We start from the raw sequence: 23565 nt of genomic DNA, 5'->3' as shown, positions 1-23565 counted from the left end.
GGTAAACCTAAAGGAAATTGTATAACGTATGGCCAGCCTAAGTCTCAAAATAAACCCAAATGAAAAAAGTCTACTTTCTGTAGTTCTGCGAGCCTCTCCCCTACAGACATTTAGTGCACATATGGGAAAATATTTTTTCTACCTCTATATCGGTGTTTCAGCAAAAGAGAAAAAAATTACATGAGGCATGATTATATTTACAGCTGAACTCTTGGAAAGCCTAAAGAACACCCTTGCAGTGGGGCTGTGCCCACACTGCAGGAGTTAACTGCTCATTTAGTCTAGGAAACCGTAAGAGCACAATTACCTGATCCTACATTCCCCCCATCAAATGGCACTCTCTTCAGTTCCAACATTGAACTGTCCCGCTGTATCCTCATGTCCAGTGCAGGTCTATGGTCCATGCTTTGGTCTTGATCATGTCAGATGACCTTAGATGGCCGAAGAAGAGGTTGCAGGGAACAGCCCAGGAGCACAAAGGAGCCTGCATGAGCAGAAATATGTAAAACTTCTTTCCTCTGCCCCATAAATATCAATGAGCAGTTAACCCTTGCAGTAGGGGAGCAGCGTCCAGGGGGAACATTCAGTTTTCCCAAAGTTTAAGCTTTGAAATACCATACAATAATAGGCCTTACATGGATAGTAGTGATATAAACTCTTCTTTCTGTACAACGGGAATTCTGAGCTTGTGTGTACACAGTACAAAGTCTTCATGTGATCCTATTACTCCAGCACATTGTACTGGCGGGGTTCTGTTGCCGGTGCCGAATCCCCACATTAGTGGAAACGTGTATAAAGTGGTTCAAGCCATATACAAGACAAATAAGTATTAAAAAAAAAAAACTGGAGTGGAATATTCTTACCAATATTCCAATGGATTTGTTTTTTTGTTTTGTAAATTTGGTTTTGTAAAAAAAGTTTGTTTATGAATATTTAGTATTCTTTATGTGAGGATCTTTCCATTTAATATTCTGCAAGAAGGTTAGGTTATTGTTAACTAACCTTTTCTACATTGTGTCTGAATTCCTATCTATCCTGATTAAACGGTTATTTATGGCACAGAGCTCTAAAATTAAGAGGGCATCTTCGCAAACTGCTTGGAGCTTTCATTAGTTTGGTTCTCTGCTTGACATAGCTTAATAAAAGCTTGCTACCCTTGAGGGCAATGTAAATTACTGTTGTCCATTAAAAATAGCAGTTTTAAATTGGATGGCTAGCAAATGGACAAAACCATCTTAGCAATAAAAGCCTGCAGTCTTCCCTGTATGAAGAGTAAGTAATTCTCATTCACTCCATATGTGATTTTTCATTGGAAAGTGGAGCTTAATATTGCTTTGGGAATTCACACGGTAAATCCCATTTCGGGTATATTGACATTAAACCTGCATGTTGTATAATAAAATTATTAGGGACCTGTGTGCACAGTATTTAAATATTATGCTGCCCTATGCAGACTTGAATGATGATGTCCCTTTTTTAACCAGATCCACTCCTTGTCATGTGATTGTAGCATTTGTTTTCACTAAAATAATGTTCTGCTAGAGGCATCTTGCAGTCATCTTTATGTACAGAACTACCTTTTTACTGTACAGACCACCAAACAGGAGAAAAGAAAAATAGTTGTAGTTGCTAAAACATTCAAAGAACTTTTACCCCTCTCAACTGATCCTTTTGTCCTAGTACCCTAAGCACTAGTCTACAAGCACATTCTACAACAGTCTACAAGCACGCCAACATTTTATAAAAATTTCCAGAAACACCTTTTTTTGCTGTGTGTTCAGCCAGCCACTGTAGGTGGAGAATGCTTTAATTATAGGTGGGGCATTCATGTAAATAGTTGTGGTTTTAAAACATGCATATCTTTAACCTAATACCATACTTTGAAGCTCAACTCAAGAAATTAAGCCACTTTCTAAAATGTGCTGATTTACTATGGGCTAAGTCCAACAATGCACATGCCACCTTGTGGACTTTAATTTACAATTTCTCTGAATGTTGGGAATAAGCTATCACAATACTTTCTTGCTCAGCAGCTGCTCTGCTTGCCCCTCTGCTGTCCATTCACAGAAGGCTTTGAATTACGTGAACCCATTTACAAAATGCTCTGTTATTGGTCAGGAGCAGCCACAGACAACTTTGCAGGGGTGGAGGCCTAAAAGTCAGTTGGCGCACTGGAAAATTAGTAATAGCTGTACTACTCCCAGCATTCAATTAAAAAGTAAATTAAAGAGAAAAGTCTACCAGATGACATGCACCTCATTGGCCTTAACCAACAGTAAGCAAGCACATTTACTGCACATAGCTTCATTTTATTTTATGTCAAAAAATTGAGTATTATATTATGTTTGTGTCACTAAAATTCAATCAGTTATATTTCTTGAAAATGTGCCTGTGATAAACAGTTGAGCATTTATAATGTGATAAAAAACCGTCCGACATTTTATTCTCTATAGCCTCTGCTTTGAGAAAATATATAATGTTTAGGGGGATTTGTCTAGCAGATTTTAACATGTATGTGAACAATTAAAAAGATGTCCTGATAGGCAAGTGGTTAAAGCACTGTTTGACCTAAGTTGATTGGAAAACATTGATTTTTAATTTGCATGCATTGATTCATTTAAAAAAATGAACAGGCTTTAAAGTCCAACACTGGCCTGCCCTCTCCCACCCCCTGCACCTTTCTGTTGGTCATTGAGACTTCCTATAACCTAGTAAGGCCAATGAAAGCAAGAGTTGGCATGTGTTAGTAATTTAATAATAAATTGTCTCGATTTTGTGACTTCTAAGGCTTTTTATTTTATTTTTTTACAAATTTAGGCAAACTACTGTAGCGGCATGTAAACTGGGATCATCCTTTACGTATGTTGCAATACATTTTAAGCTATTCAACTGGGTGAAATTATCTCTATGGCTATCCCCCACTTTTCTAGCAAAAATGTCCCCACAAGGGGTCAATCCTGCACATTGTGTAAAAAGGCTGTTTGGTTCTGTCTTCTCTGATCTCCCCTTCTACCACAGTCCTCAATCCATCTGCTGATAGCACAGAGCCTTGGGCACACTCTGCACATGCTCAGTTTGGTGTGTATTGCTAGAGAGTTTTTTTTATTTATTTTTTGAGGGAAGGTGCATGTGATCAGCACTGTCCAGACAATCAAGGGTCATGCAGCCTCATAGGACAGTAAGGGGAGAATGAAACCTCTTCCTACAAGCTTTAACCAGTGCTCGGTCAGACACTGATATAAGTCACAAGACTGCTATATACTGCTGATGAGAAAAGGTATTTAGCAGTTTAAATTTACAGTGGAACCTCAGATTACGAGCATAATCCGTTCCAGGAGTATGCTCGTAATCCAAAGTACTCGCATATCAAAGCGAGTTTTCCCATTGAAGTCAATGGAAACGAAAATAATGGGATGCAATACCGCATGCGGCCAGAGGCGGGGGGCGCTGGAGAGCCTCAAACGGCAGAAAAGGCCTGAGCACACTTCGGCTGACCTCGGCAAACCTCAGACTCCATTCACGAGCCTTTCCAAGGTTTGTCAAGGTAAGTCGAACTGTCCTCTGGCCTTTCCGTGCATTTGCAAACGCCGACAAACTACGGTACCTATGAATTTCCATAGGCGACGCTTTAAATTTTTTTTACGGTTACCAGGTTTGAGTTACAGAGGAGGTCTAGGGCTAGAATTATTGCTCTCGCTCTGACGATCTCGGCGATATCTCACATGTGTGATTTGAACACCGTTTACATATGCGGGCACGACTTCTGTATGCGCTTTCTTCGCTGCGCGAGTTCGCGGGGACGGGTGCGCTTTAAAAATTTTTATTTTTTATTTTTTTTATTTATTTTTATACTTATTGTGTTTAAAAAAATTTTTTTTTTTTTTTTTACTTTTATTGCTGTCACAAGGAATGTAAACATCCCTTGTGACAGTAATAGGTGGTGACAGGTACTCTTTATGGAGGGATCATCGGGGGTCTAAAAGACCCCCGATCCCTCCTTTGCACTTCAAAGTATTCAGATCGCTGAAAACGGCGATTCTGAACACTGTTTTTTTTAAAACCGGCGCCATTGGCAGTCGAGTAAACGGGAAGTGACGTCATGACGTCACTTCCACGTTTACATTGAGGAGGCTGGAACGAAGCCGCCCACAGCTTCGTTCCAGCCTGCCCCCAGCCGCCGAAGGCAGCCAATGTGACATCGGCCTCCCGATCGCACGGGAGGCCCGGTAAGAGCGGCGGGAGGGGGGATGTCCCCTCCCGCTCCTCCGATATAAAAGCCGAGCGGCTTTTAGCCACATCGGTTGTTATACTCGGATAGCCGATTGCCCGCTGTAAACAACGGTACCGGGATGATGCCTGCAGCTGCAGGCATCATCCCGGTATAACCCCGGAAAGCCGAGTAAGCACATCTGCGTACAGTCGGCGGGAAGGGGATAATTGCATTTCCATGTTCGGTGTACTGTGAGAGACCAGATATAGTGAATGCAGGGTCCTGGGTTTAGTAACACTTTAAATAAAACTGATTCCAACATTTGTGTGTGTATATATACACAAATTCTTACAACATAAACGTATAGCTTGCATTTCTTATTACTGAATCTCCGGCAGCAGTAGGTTCCAAAGGTAACTTTTGTAGTACAGTATACGTGTGACATGGCTGTCTATAGATTAATAGATACAAGGGCATTTAAGTCAAAGGACCATGTCTAAGAACTGGTATACCTAAAAATCTTGCCTTGGCTGTCAGTGCTTGTAAGATAGTTTCTAAATTGTCTCTCTGATCCTATAACACCTTGATGCTCTACATCCCCCATCAATTTTCTTTTCTCATATGCCCTTAAGCATAATAGCTTGCAATAACCTCGCTGTAGTCTTAGGTGATATTTTGTCCTTGAGAGAAGAGATTTTGTGTACTTCACAATTACATTTTGTACTGATCCCTTTTATTCTGAAAATATATTAAATTACCTTGCCTTTTATTAATGTACTTGTCTACTACCTTTTAGAAAATGGCCAAAAGGCCTATGTCATTAACCAGTGCATGTCGCACATTGTTGTCTTATTCTCCTATGCATTGAGTATAATTTGTGGACTTAATTTTCATGAAAACATAAAAAGCACTTTGTATGTGCAACAGAGACAAGTGAAGTTCCCCTGTTCTGTCTGTAGATAAGTTTATCCTTATGTTATTACTGTTAGTCATATGGTTTGACATATTTAAATTTTTGATGCATCTCCTTGCAAACTGTCCTCTGTCTGGTAAGATTAAATATTATGTCCTTTAGGCTACTCTATAGCCTTTAGGCTATTGATGATCCCACTTTCTTCTTATATTATCATGTTGTTTGGTCTTATCTTTAACCATAGCGTCACATTTAATTTGTATGGTGTACATACCCAGACTGGTAATATTGACAACTCTGGCATTTCCAGAATTACTGGTGTATTGTTACACTAAGTATTTAGACAGCTAACATGTCACGCTTTCAAATTTTGCACGCCCGTGCAACGGCAAAAAAAAAATGTAAATTTTACTATCCATGCTAGAATTGTTGCACATCATCTGTCATTCGTGGTGATACCTCACATGTGTGGGATAATCGCTGTTTGCATGTGTGTGGGATCGACATGCGTGTTTGCCTTTGCACACGGGAGGACCGGGCACTTTATTTATTTTTTTTTATTATTATTATTTTTTTTTTTTACACTGTTACTTTCATTTTTAGTTTTTCTCTTTTTTTCACTTTTATTGCTCTCACAAAGATAATAAACATCCTTGTGACAGCAACAGGCATGTGACATGTACTCTTTATTGAGCACCCAAATTGCTCTCCTGCACTTTAAAGCATTTTAAACACCAAGATTGGTGTCTGTGAATGCTTTAGATTTTGAAAAACTGGCGCCGATGGCTTCTAAATAAACCGGAAGTGATGTCATTTCTTCCAGTTTACTGTTACTGTTACTAACAGCCGATCAAAGCCAATCCCAGCTTTGCTTGGCTGTCTGTTCAGCTGGCGGACACAGCTGTGCATAGTAACCAATCTGCTTTTTTTCAAAGCTTAATTGAACAAGCTGAATTTAGAAGCTGATTGGGTATTATGTACAGCAGCACCAGATTCAGTGTGCACTAGTTTTAATAAATTTCCCACATACAGTACTAGGACCAATTTTAGATTGAGATTCTGTCAACTTACCAGCATATCTTTGGGAGTGTGTGAGGGAGCCCACACAAGCACAGGAAAAACATGCTAGCTTCTGAACAGACTTCAAACCAGGGACTGCAAGAAAGTAGTGCTAACCACTAAGCCCCTGTGCTGCACAGTAATGTACTTGGGATACAAATATTCAAAAAGGGGGAGGGGGGGGTGTTGGGAGGGGATTATCACAGTGCTTACAGATAATACATGGCAGTTTGTTGAGTTTTGTTAAATATCTCCATTATGATGGTCATATAAGAAGGGTTCCAGTTGAACAGAGATTTGATATTCGTATGCTATCCCAATAGCAGCATATGATGGCATACGAATAATAAATCTCTGTTGAATTGGATCCCTTCTTAAATGACCACCATAATGGAGATATTTAACACAACTGAACGAATTGCTATGTTTGGTTTTTAATGTTCATAATTTATATATTTTTTTATGTGTATAGTTTCCATTATCTGTAAGCACTGTGATCCCCTCCCAACCCCCCCTCCCCCTTTTTGAAAATTTGATTTTTTGGGATGAGGTGCTAGATACTAAGTGTCTACCTTAGTCGGATAAAACCTTACAGATGGTACTTGGGTTACATTTACAGGCTTTGTACACACTGGTTTCAGCTTGTAGAAGAACAGTGGGGTTGATTTACTAAAAGCAAATATACTGTGCACTTGCTCCAGAGCTTAGTAAATGATGCAAAGCTTCACTTTTCAAGAATACCCAATTACATGCAAGGGAAAAAAAAAAAAAGTTTTTGCTTGCACATGATTGGATGACAGAAATCAGCAGAGCTTCCCCTCATTTCAGAGCAAGAACAACTGCATTTGCAGTGCACAGTATATTTGCCTTTAGTAAATCAACCTTGGTGTGTACAGAAAGCTTTTATATTTGCAAAGCTTTCAGATAGTGTGTGTGCTTCTTGTGATGGTGGATAGTGTTGATCATGATGATGAGCAGGCTTTATTTGCCAGACACCTCAGATCATGTTTTGCCTGTGTATAGAACCAAGCTCTATTATGCAGATTGCTTATAAGAAGATTGGATGGGTCATATAAAAAATACTGATCTTTACCTATGTTTTTGAGGGCATCAGCTTCAAAGCACAGCTTCAGGAAATCTAAAAATTATCCCTGGCAGTGAGTCTGTGTCCATAATTACTCATTTAGGTCTAGGGGGCATAGAGGCCCTAACTACCCAGTCCTCCCCTCCTCCCCTCCTTCCTGCTGCTAGGCTAGTCCCCACAGCATCTTCTCCCCCATTCTCCACCAGTCTATTGCCCTGATGCCATCAAGACCAGTGCAAGGCCCATAGTATTGGATGTAATGGCACTGAGGGACAGTCCACCATCAGACCGTCATCTGCCAGGGGAGTGGAGGATCAGGTAAGTTAAAGTGCTTTTAGTAGGGATTACAGAGTGGGTATGGCCCTGCTTATTTAAGGGGAGCACAATAGAAGGTGTGTCTAGTGCTCGCCAAGTGCTTTTCTGTAATATAATTTCTACAAAAAAAAATGAATCCTAAAAATAGGTGACAGAGTGCAAGTAAATGGCCAGTTATAGCATTCATTTAAAAGTGTAAAAAATGTAAACCTAAACCTAATATCGGCTATAGATTCAATTAGTATACATGAATTAATATTTACATAAACAAAAAAGTGCCAAGTGCTATTGCATTAGTTTCAATAATCAAAATATATAAATTCATAAACCAGTGCTGCTAACATTAAGTGACAAGTGCTAACAGCATCCAAAGTCTATTGGTGATTCAAAAAAGTGGCATGTGCTAAAAAAAATATGTCCATAAGTGACTTTTTTTTTTTTATTGCATACAAGTGTAAATATGAGATCTGAGGTCTTTTTGACCCCAAATCTCACAGATCTCATATTTAAGAGGTCCTGTCATGCTTTTTTTTTTTCGAATAGAAAAAATTTTAAAATTAAAACCTCAACAGATAAAAATAAAAACATCAAAGCGGCGCTTCTATCAGGCAGCAAGAGTAAATCTGATAGATTAGTTTGTATAAAAATTACAAAACTATAATAAAGAGTCTCTGATGAGTATAGATGGTATATCAGGCAGTATATTGATGGGTGCACCTAACACTTCACCGTCGTGTGTTCCACACACCCGTGTGTTTCACACACCCGCAAGGGGTTTGTACTCACCAGAACCCAGAGGTAAATGGGCACAGACCAGCATCCCATGGACTATATATCTGGATATCCCAATGGGGAAGTTCAGCCTGATCTCTGGAATCCTCATATATAAAAGAGACTCCACATAGTCTAGTTCCGTTTTGAAAATGTATTCACACACACAGTAAAAATCCAATAGCACATCGAAGTGGCAGTCCGACTGTGGTAATGTAGCTCAAGATCTTTAAGGTAGAGAGCTAAAATCATCCACTAGCCCTGTGTTTATCCCGGGGGGAGAGGGGTGCACATCAGTGAGGACAGTGAAGCTCTACATCCACCACTTCTTCCTTCCTGGTTGTAATACTAGGGCTTTGGATCACACAACGTAGTGACGTACTTTCCGTTCGCCGTAAGGTCACGCCCTGAGGCTGCGTTTCATCATTATGACTTTTTCATAGGGTGTGGCCTTACAACTCAGCGTCCCGGTATTTAACTGTGGGGCGGGCAATCAGTTTCAACCAGAGCTCCGCCCCCAGCAGGCGAACAGGCTAGAGCATTAACCCCACAAGTATCGCTTGCAATGGTTAGTCAGAGGTGCGAGACAGGACCGTTCTATCTTGCCAATAATATGCTTAATGGACTAAAGATATTGAGCTACGGACCATTACAAACTTGGCACCTAAACTAAAAATCAATATCAGAGTACATTAAAAACATTTAATCACAACAATTAAATTAGAAATAAAAATTAAAAGTAAGAATAAAAGGTCACACTATTACGCGTGACAATCCAATATCCTTATCCGAGATATGCACTTGCAAAAATGCATCAAAAATATCCCCGCAATATATGTTAAACTGATTCATCATCATCATAATCTGAAATCAGTGAAAAACATTAACTTAATAAAACTCATACTCTATTAAATGGTTACACAGGATTGGTATAGGATATAAAGAATATAAGAAATTAGGAATTATGAATAAAAAATGGAATGCATAATTGCATAAAAATTGCATATGGACACCCCAAATGGTATTTGAACTAAAACGTCTAAAAGGAGCTATAAGTCCTAATTAAAGGCCCAGAATGATGAGACTAAAGTCTTAACATAAAATCAAATGAACCCCCAGGACATAGCCAATATCTAAACAAATAACACAATGTAAACCAACTCCATACTGTAATATATATCTAATAATTGCTAATGAAGCAATTAATATCTAATTCTATATTTAACCCTTTCGGGCTAAGAGTGTCTGTAAGAAAAATCCATTGTTTCCTTTTTTGGAGAGTTCCCATACTGTATTCCCCCCTCTCCATGATGGCTTGATATGATCAATTCCCCAAAAAACAAGCCCTGAATGATCTTGATCATGGTGTTACTTAAAGTGAAGGGATACATTATGATCCTTAAAACCAATAGCAATGTTCTGTATGTGTTCTGCACTTCTGATTTTAAGCAAACGTTTTGTTCTCCCTATGTACATTAGCCCACAGGAGCACCTAAGAGCGTAAACTACATGCGATATATTGCACGTAATAAACTGATAGAAAATTCTCTTATTTGAGGTGGAAGAGAACACCTCTACTCTCCTCAAATGTCTAGAGACCCTCCTGCAGGCTTTACACTTTCTACATGCAAAGAATCCATTTTAAACCCAAAATGTTGGATTTTGGCTAGGTGGGTCAATTACTCTTTTGACAATCAAATCCCCAAAGCTCGGTGCTTTGCGATAAATGAACTTAGGTTTCATAGCCAGAACACTTGATAATCTGTCTAGATGGAGTACGTGCCAGTACAGGATTTATATAGCGCCGACAGTTTACGCAGCGCTTTACAACATTAGGGCAGATAGTACAATACAATTCAATACAGGAGGAATCAGAGGGCCCTGCTCGTTAGAGCTTACAATCTAGGAGGGAGGGTCAAGTTATACAAAAGGGTAATAGCTGTGGGGGATGAGCTAATGGAGAAAATAGTGCAGTTGTTAGATGGAGGCAGGATAGGCTTCTCTGAAGAGGAAAGTTTTCAGGGATCGCCTAAAAGTGGATGAATTTGGAGACAGTCTGACAGATTGGGGTAGGGAATTCCAGAGGATAGTCGAGGCTCGGGAGAAGTCCTGGAGGCGGATATGGGAGGAGGTGATGAGGGAACTAGAGAGCAGGAGGTCTTGGGAGGAACGGAGATGGCGATTAGGTTGGTATTTTGAGACTAGGTTAGTGATGTAGCTGGGGGCAGAGTTGTTGATGGCTTTGTAACTTATTGTTAGTATTTTGAATTTAATTCATTGGGCAAGTGGTAGCCAATGGAGGGATTGGCAGAGAGGGGTAGCAGACACTGAGCGGTTTGTAAGGTGGATGAGTCTGGCAGCAGCATTCATGATGGACTGAAGGGGCGATAGTCTATTTAAAGGTAAGCCAATGAGGAGTGAGTTGCAGTAGTCAAGGCGAGAGATAACCAGGGAGTGAATCAGGAGCTTTGTGGTTTCACTGGTTAGAAAGGGACGTAGTTTAGAGATGTTGCGGGGGTTGAGGCGGCAAGCTTTGGAAAGTGATTGGATGTGGGGCCGAAAGGAGAGTTCAGAATCCAGGATAACACCTAGCACCCTGACATGTGGGGACAGGTGGATGGTTTTGCCATTGCTCTTGAAAGAGAAGTCAGGGGAAGAGGCACGTGGGGGAGGAAATATTATAAGCTCGGTTTTAGACAAGTTGAGTTTGAGGAAGTGGTGTGACATCCATACAGATATGTCGGTTAGTAAGTGAGTGATGCGCGATGGAGTGAGTTGAGGGGTGGAGAGATAAATTTGTGTGTCATCAACATAGAAATGATATTGAAAGCCGTGAGAGGCTATCAGCTGACCCAGGGAAGAGGTGTAGATTTAAAATAAGAGGTCCAAGAACAGAACCTTGGGGGACCCCGACAGAGAAGGGAAGAGGAGGAGTGGAGGAAGTAGAATTTTAAGTGACACTGAAGGTGCGTTGGGATAGGTAGGATGAGAGCCACTGAAGAGCACAGTCACAGAGACCGAGGGAGTAAAGTTTTTTGAGGAGAAGGGGGTAGTCAACCGTGTCAAAGGCAGCTGAAAGATCCAGAAGTAGGAGTACAGAATAGTGTCCGTTGGTTTTTGCAGTTAGTAGGTCATTTGTGAGTTTTAAAAGAGCTGTTTCTGTGGAGTGTTGAGGGCGAAATCCAGATTGAAGGGGATCAAGAAGGTTGTTTTTAATGAGGTGGTCACTCAGTTGGTTGTAAACCAGGCGTTCAAGGAGTTTAAAGGAAAAGGGGAGCAAGGAAATAGGGCGTAGGTTGTTAAGATTGGTAGGGTCCAAGGACGGCTTTTTGAGTATGGGGGTGACCAGTGCATGTTTTAGAGCATCGGGCCAGAGGTAGGGGAGAGATTGAAGATGTGGGTTAGAGAGTGTAGGATGGGGTCAGAGGGTGACCGTAGCATTTGAGAGGGAATAGGGGACAGGTGGTTAGGTGGGCGATAGAAAGGAATTTAGCAACTTCGTCTGTAGTAGCAGATTTTAATAGGGGGAGTGTCAGTTGTACCTGTTGACATGGGGTCTTAGCTGGGGGAGATACCTGTAGAATGGAGATTTCATCAAGGATTGTATCAATCTTGTTTTTGAAGTGATTAGCCATTTCCTGGGCAGTGAGTAAGTCAGTGGGTGGAGGCGGTGGAGGACAAAGTAGAGAGCTGAAGGTAGAGAAGAGTTTACGGGGATTGGATGAGAAGGTGTTAATAAGAGTTGTAAAATAGGTTTGCTTGGCAGTGTGGAGGAAAGAATAGTATTTTTGGAAATCATATTTCTATCCCTCAGACACTGGTCACGTGGTATAGCGATTACCTCTACTACAATCAAATCAAGTTGTTTTGGTTTGTACCCCTTCTCAACAAACCTATTTTTTAGGACCAATGCTTGTTGGTCAAAATCCTCTAACGCGGAACAGTTCCTCCTGAGCCTCATCATTTGACCTTTAGGCACATTACGAAGCCACAGGGGGTGATGGCCACTGTGCAAAGGTGTTTCTATTCATGGATTTAAAGAAGACTTTTGTCTGTAGTTTGCCTTTAACCCTGAATATCGTCACATCTAAAAAATTTAATTATTCGGTACTCCATTGGCTTGTTAACTTGATATTATGCGTGTTATCATTCAAGTAATCAATATATTCTTTCAAAGTGGATTCTGTACCTGCCCACAGTAATAGCAGGTCATCTATGTAACATCTATAATAGAGGAGTTCTGGTCTCCTCTCATGGAACACTACCCTGTCTTCCCATTCACCCATAAAAAGGTTAGCTATGCTGGGCGCAAATTTTCCGCCCATTGCTACACCTCTTCTGGGTGAAAAACCTATGGCCAAACCAGAAATAGTTATGCGAAAGACAAAAGTCTAACTCATTCCTCAAAAACACTTTCTGTTTATGGGGCAGATCATCTCTTCTGCTAAGCGCCCAATTGAGAGCCAATAGAGCGTCTTCGTGTTGTATGACTGTGTATAAACTGGTCACATCAGATGTGACCAGGAATACTTCGTCTTTACCAGTGAGATTGATCTCCTGTAGTTCCTGTAATAGGCTTTTTGTGTCCTTCAGGTAAGCTTTTGTGGCAACAACACTTTTTTGCAGAAATGTATCTAGGTATTGGCCCAGTCTGGAGGTCACTGAGTCTATCCCATTAACTATGGGCCTTGGGGGAGAATTTAAGGCATCCTTATGGATTTTTGGGAGGGTATATATGGTGGGAATCCTCCTACTACTGGGAATAAGGTATCTTTTTTTCTTTAATAGTCAAGACATGTGACTGATAACCAAATTCAATCAAAACTTGCAATTCTGCTCTATATTGTAGTGTGGGGTCCCTGTCTAATTTTGAATACGTGTCTCTATCAGACAAAAGGTCCTCCAATTGAGCAGTGTAGTAGTCTTTGGACAAAATGACAACCCCCCTCCCTTATCCGCTGGTCTAATGATGATATCCTTCCTATCTTCAAGAGACTCGATCCCCTCTTTAATATACCATGGGTTGACATTCTTTTTGGGTTTCAACTTATCAAGATCTCGCAGGACCAAATTTTTTAACACATCTAAATATTGGGACGAGTTGTTAGGAGGATTAAAGAGGGATCTGTTTTTCAAACCACTGTCAACATTTAGTGATGAACTGCCATTAATACTTACTGGATTATACTTTTTGTTAAGGAAAAACTTTTTGATGCTCAACTTCTGCATATACTTGTGAACGTCAATATAAGCATCAAATTTGCCAAGAGGTCTTTTTAGACCACATTTCAGCCCTTGGTGCAGTATTGGCAAGATAGAACGGTCCTGTCTCGCACCTCTGACTAACCATTGAAGCGATACTTGTGGGGTTAATGCTCTAGCCTGTTCACCTGCTGGGGGCTGAGCTCTGGTTGAAACTGATTTCCCGCCCCACTAAATATCGGGATGCTGAGCTGTGAGGCCACGCCCTTTGAAAAAGTCGTAATGACGAAACGCAGCATCAGGGCATGACCTTACGGCGACCGGAAACTACGTCCCTACGTTGTGCGCTCCAAAGCCCTAGTATTACAACCAGGAAGGAGGAAGGAAGAAGTGTTGGATGTAGAGCTTCATTGTCCTCACTGATGTACACCCCTCTCCTCCCGGGATAAACACAGGGCTAGTGGATGATTTTAGATCTCTACCTTAAAGATTTTGAGCTACATTACCACAGTCAGACTGCCACTTCAATGTGCTATTGGATTTTTACTGTGTGTGTGAATACATTTTCAAAACGGAACTAGACTATGTGGAGTCTCTCTTATATATGCGGATTCCGGAGATAAAGCTGAACTTCCCCATTGAGATATTCAGATATATAGTCCATGGGATGCTGGTCTGTGCCTATTTACCTCTGGGTTCTGGTGAGTACAAATCCCTTGCGGGTGTGTGAAACACACGGTGGTGAAGTGTTTGAACGTTGCACCCATCAATATACTGCCTGATATACCATCTATACTCATCAGACTCTTTAGTTTGTATAAAAATTACAATACTATAATAAATAGTCTATCAGATTTACTCTTGCTGCCTGATAGAAGCGCTGTTTTGATGTTTTTATTTTTATCTCTGTTGAACTTTTAATTTTATAATTTTTTAAATTATTTTATTGATTTTAGTGGCTGCTGATTGGGGGAGTTTGTTTGGATTATAGGGTTGTTTTCCTCCTTTGTGTTTATGCTTATTTTTTCTATTACAAGGGATGTTTACATTCCTTGTAATAAGAATAAAAGTGACACCATTTTATTTTTTTTTAAAAATAGTGCAAAAATAAAAGGTAAAATGAAATAAGAAAAATATTTTAAACGCATCCCGCCAAGCTCACGTGCAGGAGCGAATGCATATGCGAGTAGCGCGCGCATATGAAAACGGTGTTCAAACCACACTTGTGAGGTATCACTGTGATCGGTAGAGCGAGTGCAATAATTCTAGCCCTAGACCACCTCTGTAAGTTAAAACATGAAACCTGTAGAATTTTTTAAACATCTATGGGGATTTTTAAGGGTAAAAGTTTGTCGCTATTTCACGAGCGGGTGCAATTTTGAAGCAAGACATGTTGGGTATCCATTTACTCAGCGTAACATTATCTTTCACAATATAAAAAAAATGGGCTAACTTTACTGTTGTTTTATTTTTTTTAATCAAAAAAGTGTATCTTTTCCAAAAAAAGTGCGCTTGTAAGAGCGGTGCGCAAATACAATGTGGCAGAAAGTATTGCAGTGACCGCCATTTTATTTTCTAGGGTGTTAGGAAAAAAAATGAATAATGTTTGGGGGTTCTAAGTAATTTTCTAGCAAAAAAAACTGTTTTTAACTTGTAAACACATCTCAAAAAGAGGCTCGGTCCTTAAGTGGTTAAGGTGTTCATTGGAAATGGCAATCAACTGCCAAGAACAAGTCTTCTAAAAACATTTCACCTTGTATGTTATGGCAGTGGCCCCTGATTCTTTGTAGAATAAAATAAATGTTTAACATAGTGAAGATATTTTAATTTATACAAAGAAACATGTGAAGGCCAGATGACCTTTTTAATATGTTCAGTCGCTTCAAGGGTTTTGTAAATTCATATACTTTATGAAATCTAATAACGCGACAAGGGAAGGATAAGACTAGAGCAAAACCAATCAGAATTCAAAGCTGTCGGTTCACATAGGGAAAACTTTACAATGATCATAGATTCACGTACCAGCCTTCAGGTACAAACATTAAAAGTTAATGGGGCAAAGTAATTGAAATTGCTGAGAATAAGATTTTAATAACAATTATAAATATTGATGACTGACACAGTTCAGAGAAGGTTAGTGTGTATACTGTGGTAAATAAAGTTACTGTCATAGATAAATATCTAAAACAAATATATGAAAATCAGAAAAGAGACATGATTAAATTGTTGAATATTTCTACTTTTCGCCTTTAGAATAATTCATTGAATTGAGAGGCAGTACTGGCAGTATTCTGTCCAAGTCTGACCATACATGACCATCCATGACCATCCTGATTTGATGTTAATTGAATAGATTGTTTACGTTTGTCTTCATATTACAGTTTTGGTAAAGGTTTATCCAACTGTACAACCAGATTTTGTTCTGTATGGCCAGCTTACAATAATATTAAACCCATTTTTAAGGCGAGGTCCACACTTACATTAGATGGCTGCTGTTCTTTAAAATTTTTCCTTTTCTTTTCCTCTGACTTGTCCCCAAACCACTGTCACTTCACCCCACCTCTTTGTGGGTGTCTCCTTTTAGCTAGATGTAAAGACACCTGTGCGTGTGCTCCTCTGTGGGACCTGAAACAAGCTGTGTGCGTTCATAGACACACAACACACAGTAAGTCACACCCCTGCTCCCTTCTATTACCTTCTGGTAATTTGACTGACAACATCAGGAGCCTATCACTCCGTCTCTTAATACTTTCCTTTAAAACCCAGACATTTTTGGAATACCATGGATCATGATGGACCTCGCAGCGGTGACAGTGGACCACAGGTGATTGGGGACATGAAGTCATAAATTGGACATGGGTTGTTTTCTTTTTTTTTATGCATTAAGATAGAAATACCTAGCACTTAGTACTACTTTAAGTGCTAATCACTCTTCCCTTGAATTGGAGGTTAAAGGGGATGGGGTTTTTGGCTATCTGGTGCATTTTATATGTATGGTTTGTATGTTTTCTGCATATTTTTTAATTACACCCTGACTATTGTCGTGTCTTTCACCAATCCCAGCAAAAATCCTAGATCAGTTGTCTTCTGATCAAATGATCCAGTGTATGTCCTCTGATGTGATCCACTGTGTATTCTTAAAATTAGTGTGTAATATGCCAGCATTATATGTGTAGCCGTACTACTAAAGGAGAAAAAAAAGTGGGGGCTGCTTGGTTACCCTTGGTAGAAAAAAAAGAAGAAGCCTCTGCTCAAAATGTAAGCTGTAGGGTTATAAGAAATCTAGAAGACTGCCAAGAAAAGAAATGGCTGAACAAGCCAGATGATTTGGCAACAAACCAAGGCTTTCATACATCATGTGCAAAAACCCTAAGCTTCAGAAATGTTCTTCAATCAATGTGGCAAACGTAAGGCCATTACTAGTAGAAACATTTGTTGTGTTTTTTTGGATTGAGTGCAGAAGTTTAAACTTCCATTAGGACATATATTTGTATTACATCCTTTTTCAGTGACACCAACTAATTGGACAGGAAGCTAGGGGGAATCTCTCCAATAAGAGCCCAAAACCACTACTCCTTTAATCAGCAACAGGTTGATCGTGATCTACATGTCAATCACAGCCATGTGATGAGTAGATTATGGCCCTGCCATGCTGGTAGCTCTTTACACCCCACCTGGTGTCTTTCAGATCTCAAATGAGAGCAACTGCTGGTCACTTGCTGCACATGTGTGCAACTCCAAAGCAGGTGTGTCTGCAGGGAACACTATACATGGTGGAACAGGCTTTAACAAAGGCAAAAGGGATTAATTACTTCTCGGGTGAGAGGTTGGTATATATGTTACATAATTCACCTCACTGCATTCTATACTGTACTTGACATACTACTGACTGCCACAGTCTGTGCACCATGGTGTACATCACATACAGAAGAACACTTTGAACGGTACATTTTACTTTGTTCTACATAGTCTGGACTACTGTTATATATTGTATTCTGTACTGCGCTCTGTGTGTGGCATGTGTCCAAAGCTCTGTCCTGGTGTCACCCTGTTATGTACACCATTCATGCATTTGTACACTAGTTGCATTAATTGCTACTATACATAGTGGATTTCTATCTTCATAGCATTTTTGTTTGTACCTATATTCATATATACTTTTTTTTGTTCTTTATTTAAAGGTATGCATCAAAGTAACATAACATGACAGGATAATATGAATGGTACATATAGGTCATGAAAAACCATCATCAGCAGAACAGAAAATTGTGCTGCAAAATAAGTTAGATACTAGCACCATACAGGTATATTTCCCAATGAGATAAAAGGTGTGGGGCCTCATTGAATCCTATAAACATACATCTTGAGGTAGTGGCTAGTGAGAAAACCAAACAAGTTCAGAAGAACAAGAACCAGAATCTGTGCACATGGCCTCCGAGCGATCATACCCACGATGTCAACGCACACCAAAAACATTTTTATATTTTTAGAAAATAATATTTTGAAAAAGGGGAGAGAAGCACCATAAGGTGTCTCGGGGGAGAGGGAAGACCTGAAAAGAGATGAAGATGTTTCGGAGGGGGGGGGGGGGGGCAGCAAAGGAAAAAACAAAGAGGGGGTGGATGGAAGGGGAGAGGGTCCACGGGAGCGACAGGACCCCAAAATTTAATCCAATGCAGTAAATGTTAGCAGGTTAGGATAATAAGTATTCATCTGAATGGCAAAACATGCCCCGATGTGAAGCCATTGCATGTTGTGCTCCTCACTTTTATTTCTAAGAGTGGCAGTCAGGTGCTCCATGTGTTGGATATCCTTTACTCTGGTGAACCATTGAGAGATGGTAGGTGGAGATTGGCTTTTCCACATACAGGGGATGCAGACCCTAGCAGCATTCAGTAAATGCTTTAGTAGTGATTTACAGTATTTCTTACTGGTAATAAGCTACGTTTAGAAGCACAGCCACAGGGTTGTCAAAAAGGAGATGTCCGTTAATTTGTGAACAATCTGCAGAACTTGTTGCCAAAAAGATTGGATATTTGGGCAGTCCCAAAAGATATGAAATTTTATACCAACCTGGGCTCTGCATCTCCAACAATAGCTGTGTCCAGGGAACATAGACGCCAGAGCAGAGGGAGTCCGGTACCACCATGACAGAATTTTATATGTAGTCTCTTGGTATTTACTACACAAGGAATATTTATGGGCAAAGAAGAGTAGGCAGCACTTCTGGTCCTCGGTAAATGTGGTATTCAGATCCCTTTCCAATTTGAATAGATATTGAGGATCCTGCTGGGAAAATAAGTCAAGCAGGATACGATATGAGAAAGAGAGTGATTTATGAGTGGGGCCTTCACCGAGGCAGAGGTCTTCAAATGTGGTGAGGCACCTAGTAAAAGCACGCAGGGTCCAGGAGGGAACGTAGAAAGCAAGACAACTGTAATAGTTTCATCTACCCAATGCTGAGCTGGAGAGGGATCCACAGAGACCCAAAATTTGAGCCCAGCCCGAGGGGCAATATTCATTATTTTAAAGATTTGTAAATAAATGTATTTATATGATCTTTCATTAGTGTTTTTTTTCTGGGAACATTGAGTAGTATCCTGCAAGAGAACTTGGAAGCATACCTATGCAGTATATGGTCCTGGATTATCCTGTATTGGGATTACACCATATTATAATGCATGTTGGCCTCTGCCAATTGGGATCTATCCTTCCAGTTAAACCTTGATTTGCACAGGAATCTGGCAGTGATGGCTCACATTTTAAGAGATTCTCTTTTTATTTTGCTGCATTGTTTGTTGATTTGACACGGGGTACATGTGACCTTTGGTACATCGTGGTCCTATATTTCGGGAGTCACTAACTTTTTTTATACAGTGGAAATACTGGTGTGGATAATATTTATATGTGAACAAAGCTGCAGTTTTTAATATTTATTTTAATAGACTCTTTAATAGAGTCTTTCTGTAAGCTGGTATCACATTTATTCATCTGGTTTTACATTAGTTTGAATAGTTTTATTTATTTTACATAATTCGGGTATATAGCTTCTCCAGGGTTGCCTACCCCTGCCCTATGCTCTTTTTAGCTAAAAATCAAGTTTTGGTTGGACTAAAGCTTTAAATCAACGGTAGAAGATTTACATATATCTGTGAATATAATTGGTGTTCCTTTTACATAATGCAACTTGTGTTGCAGATTTATTTGTTGTTTCATTTATACTAGGCATCCTCTTATTACTGATGCTATATACCGTACTTGCTTTTGAAACACTGGCTTGTGATATAAATCTGTCTAAAACGGATATGGAAAATATATCTGAGAATGCAATATTATGATCATAAAACCTGTATTCTGAAGTAATGAAACCCCACTGGTATATGTAAATAAACAAAAAAGAACAGCTTGTAAAAAGAGCAAAAAAGAAAAACTGTGTATATAATGTATATTAAAATGATTAGTGTGATAGAAATCAAAAGAGAATAACCGTATACACTAGCGCAGTAAAAGCATAGTAAATAAAGGAAACTGTGTTTACTGAAAGATCAGAAAGCTAAACAAAAAAGTAATTTCATGCAAAAAAGCTGTTAGTAAGATTTACAAATGCAGGTGTGCAGCTTTTGTGCTGTTATTGACCACTTCACACTAAATCAGGCTTAAAGTGTATTTCCAATTTCAGTCAAACTTGGAAAAACAAAAATCTTTTTTTGTGTTCCTATTCACACAGCAAACCTACAAAAACAAAAAAAAAAATCTTACCTTTTTTAGGCTTGGTTCACACCGCTGCGACGTGGGATACGACTTGAGACCCCCAAATCGCATGACACGTCAAATTCAGTGTTCCCTATAAGAACAATCTTAACTGATACTACACAAGTCGCTCCGACTTTAGAAAAGGCTTCTGCCCTACTTTGGTCTGACTTGAGTGTGATTTCAGCCCTTGTACATAAATGGCATCCAAGTTAGATCAAGTCATAAGGAAGTCGCAGGCGAAGTCGTAAGACTTTACCATCACAGCAGTGTGAACCGAGTCTTAGATGATACTCAGAAGGTGTAATGGCTGACCACAATTTTTTTTTTTTTTTAACAATCTTGAAGTGAGCCTGTCCCAAGTCTATCCCCATTACCATACAATACAAGAAGCCTAACCTCAACACCTTTTGTCCTTTGTTAGGGCAGATGATATTCAAGTATATAATAATTGTAAAGTGATCCCGCGCTACAGTTTGACGATGAAGACCTGTCTACACAGTATGGACATGGTTAATTCTGGAAGACACAGCTGCCCAGCCCCCTCAAAATTTAAAAAATTAAAAAACTACTTAGGATTTTTTACTTGCTGGAGAGTCCAGAATAGAGCATCTAAAAAGATAATCTAAAAAAAAAAAAAAAAATTATTTTTTAAGCGATGCTACGCGAATGGGGACATGTAACGAATACAAAGTAGGTGTTATCTCAGATTGCAAAACAGGAAATACACTTCATACACTTTAACCACTTGCCCACTGGGCACTTATACCCCCTTCCTAACCAGGCCAATTTTTAGCTTTCAGCGCTCACACTTTGACAATTACTCAGTCATGCAACACTGTACCCATATGAAATTGTTTGTCCTTTTTTTTCACACAAATAAAGCTTTCTTTTGGTGGTATTTAATCACCACTGGGGTTTTTATTTTTTGTACTATTACTAAATTACCAATTTAAAATTTTGAAAAAAAAAATTTTTTTCTTTAGCAAATTAGTAATTTTTCTTTAGTATATTAGTAGTTTTTTTTCATAAATATATACTGCTACATTTCTTTGGTAAAAATGACCCAAATCGGTGTATATTATTTGGTCTGTGTGAAAGTTAGTCTACAATCTATGGTGCCAACCATTGAAAATTGATCACACTTGATGTACTGACGGCCTATCTCATTTCTTGAGACACTAAGCCAGGAAAGTACAAATACCTCCCAAATTACCACTTTTTGTAAAGTAGACAGTCCAAGGTATTTAGTAAGAGGCATTGAGAGTTTTTTGAAAGTGTAATTTTTTTTTTTCTCACAATCTTTTGCAATATTAAAATTTTTAATTTTTTCACAAAATTGGCATTTTAACAGGTTATTTTTCTCACATGGCATATGCATACTTGCAACTACACCTTAAAACACATTCTGCTACTCCTGAGTATGGGGATACCACATGTGTGAGACTTTTTCACAGCCTGGCCACACACAGGGGCCCAACATGCAGGGAGCACATCTAATTTCTTGACTACCTATTACACTTTTGAAGGCCCTGGAGCACCAGGACAATGGAATTACACATAAAATGACCCAATTTTGGAAATCAAACACCCCAACGTATATTCTACGAGGCATGAGTCTTTTAAAGTCAAGTTTTTGGAAAATGTGGAAAGAAAATGAAAATGCATTTTTTACATCATTTTACGGCACTGACAAGTGCTGATGAGTATACATGGATAGGGTGGCATTGGTGAACACTCACTGATGTGCACTGATAGGGCACTGTAGTGGCACTGATGAGCACTTACTGATGGCACTGTAGGTCACTGATGTGCACTGATAAGTACTCACTGATCTGCACTGTAGGGCACTGATAAGCACTCACTGGTGGACACTGATGAGCACTGCAGGGGCACTGTGATGCCACTTTAGGGGCACTGGTTAGCATGGTAGTGGCACTGATGGCACTCTGTATTGTGCCAGATCGTGCTGCTGCAGTGTTTCTTTCTCCGCTCCTCACACCGACACAGCGTGTGAGGAGAGGGGAGAGAGATGCCACAGCAGTGCAAGCTGAACCAGGCGCAATCCCAATTTGTTGACAAGTCAATATGGGGTGGTGGTGCGATGTTGGTCTATTGAGTGAGGTGGACCCACATCCCAAAATTCAGGGAGAAATGGAAATTTGATCCTCTTACGGGACTTTAAAGGGGACATCTACTCATGAGTAATAGAGTATAATAAAGAGTGTAATAGATGTAGGTATGATTGCAAAAGTTTAGGTGTTTATTGGGGTAAGGATTCGGGTAAATTAGGGGTACAATAGATGAGGCATAAGGTACAGGATACAAGATGGAAACATGGCAATACAACATGCAAAAGATCCACAATCATGGGACTCCAGGTGTGTATGGAGCACACACCCAGAGAGTACCCGACGCGTTTCGAGAAACTCTTCCTCAGGGGTGTCTGATAGGGATCAGCAAGCACAGAGGTATGTCATATTATGTTGCTTGGAGGGCATGTATTACTGCATTGTATCCAAAGAAGCACTCAAAAGAAAGGGGGGGTTGGTTTGTTGGGGGGATAAAAAGACACACCACTGGACTTCCACGGACCGCTCGCCCCCAGTCCACGTCAGGACCGTAAACACCCAAAACCCGGTGGGGTGGCCTGAGAGAGAGCTCCCCAGCAAAGGGCGCCACAGAGCCACCGTAGAGAAGAGTAATTCTAAGTATGCTCCAATCTGGAGAGGGCCGAGAGAAGGCCCTTGCAGGCAGGAGACTGCAGGTCTCCAGAGGGAGGGTTTTTTTTCCTATTTCTTGAGGTCCAGCCTGGTGAGCAGGTGCACTGGTCCTGTATGCTGTCCCAGACTGTGTGCATCCAATTCCCTATGAGGGTAGCGGTGCCCCAGGGGGGTGATGGCAGTGTGGGAGCAGTGGAGATGAGTGCTCCAACAGGGGGTCCAGGCCAGGAGGTCCAACCTGGTGGTTGTAGCAGCGGCGTGCAGCGATGTATAGCAGAGGGCCTCTGCCATACATCGCTGCACGCCGCTGCTACAACCCTGGGGCACCGCTACCCTCATAGGGAATTGGATGCACACAGTCTGGGACAGCATACAGGACCAGTGCACCTGCTCACCAGGCCGGACCTCAAGAAATAGGAAAAAAAACCCTCTTTCTGGAGACCTGCAGTCTCCTGCCTGCAAGGGCCTTCTCTCGGCCCTCTCCAGATTGGAGCATACTTAGAATTACTCTTCTCTACGGTGGCTCTGTGGCGCCCTT

The 23565-nt window shown here is 40.3% G+C and overlaps 1 protein-coding gene across 4 annotated transcripts in view; it reads left to right on the top strand.

Moving 5' to 3' along the window:
* Positions 1-23565, top strand: part of SHF (Src homology 2 domain containing F) — a 389714-nt gene that overhangs the window by 316313 nt on the left and 49836 nt on the right. The window lies entirely within an intron of this gene.

This window comes from Aquarana catesbeiana, linkage group LG03 (genome assembly GCF_042186555.1).
Source record: "Aquarana catesbeiana isolate 2022-GZ linkage group LG03, ASM4218655v1, whole genome shotgun sequence".
NCBI classification, from domain to species: domain Eukaryota; kingdom Metazoa; phylum Chordata; class Amphibia; order Anura; family Ranidae; genus Aquarana; species Aquarana catesbeiana.
Note: the sequence above shows the minus strand (reverse complement) of the source record. Positions and strands in the feature narration are given on the sequence as shown.